The sequence below is a fragment of the Corvus brachyrhynchos genome, unplaced genomic scaffold, assembly GCF_000691975.1.
Source record: "Corvus brachyrhynchos isolate BGI_N302 unplaced genomic scaffold, ASM69197v1 scaffold547, whole genome shotgun sequence".
NCBI lineage: Eukaryota > Metazoa > Chordata > Aves > Passeriformes > Corvidae > Corvus > Corvus brachyrhynchos.
Window position 1 is genome coordinate 703,586 of NW_008239104.1, and position 4,688 is coordinate 708,273.

Below are 4,688 nucleotides of genomic sequence, written 5' to 3' on the forward strand. Positions count from 1 at the left end.
CAAAGTACACATCTGGGGAATCTGAGAAAAGAAAAAACTTCATATCAAATTAAAATTGCTACCTTATATAAACTTCCAGTATTTTAATTGGCAACTCTACATATTTTCCTTGCTCTTCAAACTATAGGTTAGGTCCGTGGTTGGGAAAATCAGTTTATTTCTGTCAAAGTCAAAGAATTTTTACCACCTAAGTATTTGGCTGCATGTGTATTTTACATCTAAAAAATAGTAATTCTGTTAACAATGAGCTTCACAGCACCCTGGTTTCTACAGCTAACTGCAGATGTAATTTTACTTACATTAATGTTAAGTGTTTGTGAGAAATTACAAGGCAATGCTTGTAGCGATGGTCTTTCTTCTTAAAACAATGTCAGTTATCTGGCAAATAACCCACATGAGAGATGGCTTTTAAATCACCCTTCTTAAACACAAGATAACATTAAAAAGTGTCTCTCATAGCTGCTTAAACCGTAGCTTGCTCATATCTGAGCTACAGTATATTTTATTTAAAGGACATAGAACCACCTTATTAACGACTGCTGCCAGTTCGAAGACTATGTTTATGCTGAAAGATGGAGAGGATGAGCACAAGCTCTTTTGTCTTCGTCAGGCACTGGGACAGGCCTGCAATATTCTTTGATTGGAAGGCAGAAACTTCCCAGATTCACTTCTTCTCATGGCACAGATAAGCACTTCAAAGCTTCCGCACTGCAGGGCTTAGTGGGGGATGTATTTAAACCTTCTGTTTCTTTGCAGGTGCAATAACTAAACAGCAACTCTATTACCTACTTTCTTCTGTAAATAGGGTGGGAAGAAAAGTGTGTGTGGAAGGTTGCAGTAAACAGCATGATGTAGTCACTTGTACTCACTGGGCTGCAAACCAGGCTGGAGTGACTCACACTTCCATGTTAGGATGTTGAGTGAGAGCCTAGATTGCTATAAAGTAGTAACAATGCAATTGCTTCTTTCTAAAAGTTAGGAAGCTTTTTCTAAGAAGACCTTACAAAAGCTGTCACTATCCTCTGAATCAGGTATTTCAAATCAAAGGAAAGTAAACCAAGACAGAACAGATGCTTGAAATACAGAATAATCTTCAGTGTGTATCCCAAAGATAAGAGTGAGGAATCTCAAAGCTACGTTTCTGCAACAAGAATGCCAAGTAAAAAAAGAGGTGAGCCAATTTCTCTGAAAAGTAGGGGTTTTTTAATGGAAGTATTGCTAACCTGCTGTCTTTCCTGCTTGAATTTAGTCCAAACTAGATCATCTAGGGCTAAAAAGGGCATGGATTTCCAGATGAAATCTCTTAAAAGCTGACAGCTAAAGGTGTATTAAACTGTGACTTTCTTTATTGCTGAAACATGTCATAGATACCTTTGGTTTATACCAAGACATTTCTTGGTGTGCTTGCCTAAGCCCACAGGATTCTGTAGTATCCTGACATTAGGAAACATCAATCTCATAGAATTAACAATGGTGTGTTTTGCCTTGTAGAAGCTACAAGTACAAAGAAACAACTTCCTCCTCACTTCCTCCTGTGAGAACACAGCGTGTTTTCCTATTTTCAGTTCCACCCCTTCATTCCACTACATAATGTCTTTTCCATGACCAGCAATTTACATGTCCTCTGACCTCTCAGTAATTGGTACAGCTAACCGTCCCTCTGTAGGTCTGTAGCCTTCCCTTCCACCCAGCCTTGGACCCTACTGTGGGCTGCTTGTTCAAAGTCAATGTAGCGAGGGAATGGGTGGAAGGAGAAGACTGGCCTTTGGAAAAAGACAAAGGATCAGGTCTTATCTGAAAGTGCATGTCATGTAAACTGCATATTGGGCAGGTCTTTAGTATTGGAAGCTGCAAGGGAAGAGGGCATGAACTCCTTCCCCTGTGCCAGTTACGGCTGCTGTCAGCCAGTTTGAAAGGGATGAAAACAACCTACTGCATGCCAAAACCTCAGCTAGGTGAAAGCAGCACATGGCACTTCTGCTCAAACATATTTTAGAAAGAGCAGCCCCTAGGACAGGAGACACTGGAGAAAACATGAGGATATCTGTGAAATGGAGGAAGTGGAGGAGACAGATGGAAGGAAGGGAGACAGTCTTGGAAGGAGCCACTCCATGCCAGAGAAGGGACACCCTGGAGGAAACTGGCACATGGAGGACTCACTGTGAAGCAGTGGAATAGTAAGGCAAGAAGCAGTGGAGGAAAATGAGTAAGAAGCAAGGAAGAGCAGAAAGAACCATTACAAACTAACGCCAACTGTCCACATTGCCCAGTGCCTCACAGAATTGGGGCAAAGGGACTGATTGAAACAGCTATTGAAAGAAGGGGTAGGAGAGGTGCTTAACTGGAGCTTGGGAAGGAGGGAGAAAGGTCTTTCCCGTTAGTCATCAATAAATAAAATTAAGCAGGAAGTCCCATGTGAGACTGCTTTATCTGCAAAGATCTGTCATGCCTTCCACAGGACACATAAGCCAGCATATTTGCTGTGCATGAAGGAGTTGGGAGGCATAAATGTTTTTGAGAAATCCATAGGGTCTATCCTGAAATCTCAAACCACCCAAATGTAAGAATAGTTATTCTTAGAAACTATTTGCAGTGTGGCTATTATCTTTGTGTTTGTACAGTCTACTCATTGGATCTAACTGTGCCCCCTTCCCCTGTCATCCTTCTTGTACCATTTGCCAGTGCTTGTCCCTCAGCGAGCTCACATCACTGCCATGCCACAAGGAGAAGCAAAACTGAAGAAATTATATCCCGTGGAGCACAAAGATTTCCCACCATCCTACAGGTATTTTAACAGAACAAACTCAATCAAATGCTCCATTCACTTCTTATGAACAGCTATATATTAGCTGTCTTGTTGGAAAATGTTGTTCAAATGTTTCAACTGTTGGCACCAATTTCCAGAATTTAAAAAATTCAGCCTTCTGATGATGTTGCAAAAGCTCACACTTTCCTTAGAGGAACCTAGGTTTAAATAGACATCAGTAACAGAGCAATTGTCAGCACTTAGGTATTGACATAGCCCTGTTTCCACTGAAGTTAGATCACTAATTCTTTTAAAAATTCCATCCAGTATAACCTCTCTTTCAAACTCCGTTTTATGCGGGATGAGGCATAACACTTTGTTGATTGTAAACTAAATGTGCTCTTTCTCCCTGTGTACTGACTAACCATGCAGAAATTCTTTGTTTTAGAATTTAAAATTACAATCCAGACTGTTTGGAAATGTGTAAAATGCAAAGCTCTAGCATATGGTGAAAAACACACAGCTGCATTTATACACTAAATAAAGATCTTGTTTTTACTTCAGTTTTACCACCAGACACAGGTACAAACAGAATGAATCTGTTGAAGTCAGTGACATTATGTAGCAGTTACACTGGGGAATGGTCAGAATCAGGAGCTTTTTTATTTTGTCCAGCTCTTAGCCTGTTTGTGAGATGTTGAAACACAGGTACTAAGGGAAGGAGCTAGGATCACTGTGAAAATTAAAGTGTCATCTTTTATTCTGTGTGGAAGGGTCTGCATTATTAATTTGAATATTCACTGCTATCTGTGATACTCCAGTGCATTATTTTAGATCACAATCTGCCCGAGCTCTCTGGAATTGGCTTTCAGGTGTTTGTATTTCTGTGCCACTTGAAGCAATACCATGGTGGTGGTCTGAGCATGGAAATAAAAGCCAGGAAACTCAAAGATAGGGTTCCCTCAGTAACTGTGTATCATCCAGATTGCTCACAATAAGGCAAAGCATTAACAGCATGAACGATAACATCAACTACTTCACTGCAGAAGGGAAATGGCAGTGCATTATGTCTGTAGAAGGAACTACAATTTAGAGTTGCCTGCCTTTCGTGCATTACTTGTTTTCATTCATAGAGAATTTTATGCCTTGAAAATGCACTGCTACACTTTCAGAAATTGCACTGCATGATTTCACAGTACTCCTGACATGTAACAAGCAAAAAATTTGGAAGGCTTTGCATGATGCGTGGTTTCTAAGGGAGGACCCCACTTGGGAGGACACCTTCAGCCATCAGACAGTAATTGCTAGGACCAGGCCATTTCTCCAGTAGATAAAACACACTCCCATTTATGGATTTTGTATTTGGAGCAAATCAGCTTGCTGTGAACTATTAAAAATAAATTGAGATTTGTTTTCATAAAGTTTGTGACTAGTTGTAAATTTCTCCATAAACTGACACAACTGAATTCATCCTTATTTGAGGCTATGTATCCAAGTGTTACATTTCACAGTTCCTTGCCTTTTTATTGCCACAAGTGACATGGAGTACAGGACGTCTGGTCCTGTTGAAACTGTTATTGATTGATTTCTTTCAGGCCAACACTGTTGGTACACTCAGTACCTCAGCAGCTGTACAGCTGAGGACGGATCTGCGCCCAGTTTGTACCGGCTCAGCTCAGGAGATGCGGGGAGCGGTGCAGGCCTCGAGACGTGGGTGGCTGGAGCACAGTCACCTCGCAGGTAACTCCGTGCCTGGGTTTCTGCTTTCTTCCCACAGTCCCCAGGAAGGGACGCCCGGGGGGTAGGAGCGGGAGGCAACGCGAGGGGCTGGGATGCTTCTCGACGCACCTGGGAGCGCGAAGTTTCATAAAAAGCAGCGACCGCGGGCAGCCCACAGAATGCCGTCCCGCCGTGCAAGGCCGGATCAAACATACCCATCCCC

General features: G+C 41.9%; 1 long non-coding RNA gene across 1 annotated transcript in view; it reads left to right on the forward strand.

The window, feature by feature from the left end:
- The window catches only part of LOC108447956, an 8,293-nt gene extending 5,319 nt beyond the window's left edge, over positions 1-2,974 (forward strand). Inside the window, exons 3-4 of the long non-coding RNA XR_001863685.1 lie at positions 1,032-1,171; positions 2,683-2,974. This is a non-coding gene — a long non-coding RNA (uncharacterized LOC108447956). The remainder of the gene's footprint in view (positions 1-1,031; positions 1,172-2,682) is intronic.
- Positions 2,975-4,688: the final 1,714 nt, after the last annotated feature.